Source organism: Oncorhynchus kisutch, unplaced genomic scaffold, assembly GCF_002021735.2.
Source record: "Oncorhynchus kisutch isolate 150728-3 unplaced genomic scaffold, Okis_V2 scaffold3964, whole genome shotgun sequence".
NCBI classification, from domain to species: domain Eukaryota; kingdom Metazoa; phylum Chordata; class Actinopteri; order Salmoniformes; family Salmonidae; genus Oncorhynchus; species Oncorhynchus kisutch.
In genome coordinates this window covers 253061-254269 of record NW_022265909.1, presented here as the reverse complement: position 1 = coordinate 254269, position 1209 = coordinate 253061, and the positions used below count along the sequence as shown (strand labels likewise).

The following is a 1209-nucleotide window of genomic DNA, read 5'->3' as shown; positions in this document are numbered from 1 at the left end:
CCGTTCTGGAGTCAGCTCTAAGTGACCCCCCCCCCCTCTCATCTGTGGACCGTTCTGGAGTCAGCTCTAAGTTAACTCCAGTCTGTGGACCGTTCTGGAGTCAGCTCTAAGTGACCCCCCCCCCCCCCCTCCCCACTGTGGACCGTTCTGGAGTCAGCTCTAAGTGACCCCCCCCTCCCCACTGTGGACCGTTCTGGAGTCAGCTCTAAGTGACCCCCCCCCCCCCTCCCCACTGTGGACTGTTCTGGAGTCAGCTCTAAGTTAACTCCGGTCTGTGGACCGTTCTGGAGTCAGCTCTAAGTGAACCCCCGTCTGTGGACTGTTCTGGAGTCAGCTCTAAGTGAACCCCCGTCTGTGGACCGTTCTGGAGTCAGCTCTACGTGACCCCCCCCTCTCATCTGTGGACCGTTCTGGAGTCAGCTCTAAGTGACCCCCCCCCCCCCCCCCCACTGTGGACTGTTCTGGAGTCAGCTCTAAGTGAACCCCCGTCTGTGGACCGTTCTGGAGTAAGCTCTAAGTGACCCCCCCCCCCCCCCCCCCCCTCCCCACTGTGGACCGTTCTGGAGTCAGCTCTAAGTGACCCCCCCCCCCCTCCCCACTGTGGACTGTTCTGGAGTCAGCTCTAAGTGAACCCCCGTCTGTGGACCGTTCTGGAGTCAGCTCTAAGTGAACTCCAGTCTGTGGACCGTTCTGGAGTCAGCTCTAAGTGAACCCCCGTCTGTGGACCGTTCTGGAGTCAGCTCTAAGTGAACCCCTGTCTGTGGACCGTTCTGGAGTCAGCTCTAAGTGAACCCCCGTCTATGGACTGTTCTGGAGTCAGCTCTAAGTTAATTCTGTTATTTTCTTACTACCACGAAACTGTTCCGCGTGACCACGTGCTTTGATGATTTCCATTTGATGTAAATATGTAAGCTGTTCTCGCCTATCGCCTGACGTCGGGCCTCTATCGCAATGTCTATTTGTCAGATATTGTACCGAAAAGCACAAATCGGAGAGCCCAGTTTGTTTATACCCGCCCTCTCAGACACGTTGCCGTAGGAGAGGCTGCACGGGGTGTACGCTACTACATCACGACATTCACCGCATCCCTACAACGACCTGGGGGGGAGCCCAGCCATGAGCGGAGTGTCCTGAAGTCACCGCTCATTGGAGACGAAGGGGAAGCCACTATAGTCACTTCTTCTTCTGGTGAGTAAAGTACGCTATGAA

The 1209-nt window shown here is 56.4% G+C and overlaps 1 protein-coding gene across 1 annotated transcript in view; it reads left to right on the top strand.

The window, feature by feature from the left end:
* Positions 1–1054: 1054 nt before the first annotated feature.
* Positions 1055–1209, top strand: part of LOC116372531 (uncharacterized) — a 30461-nt gene continuing 30306 nt past the window's right edge. The window contains exon 1 of the mRNA XM_031821354.1: positions 1055–1188. The gene's annotated coding sequence lies outside the window, so the exon portion shown is untranslated. The remainder of the gene's footprint in view (positions 1189–1209) is intronic.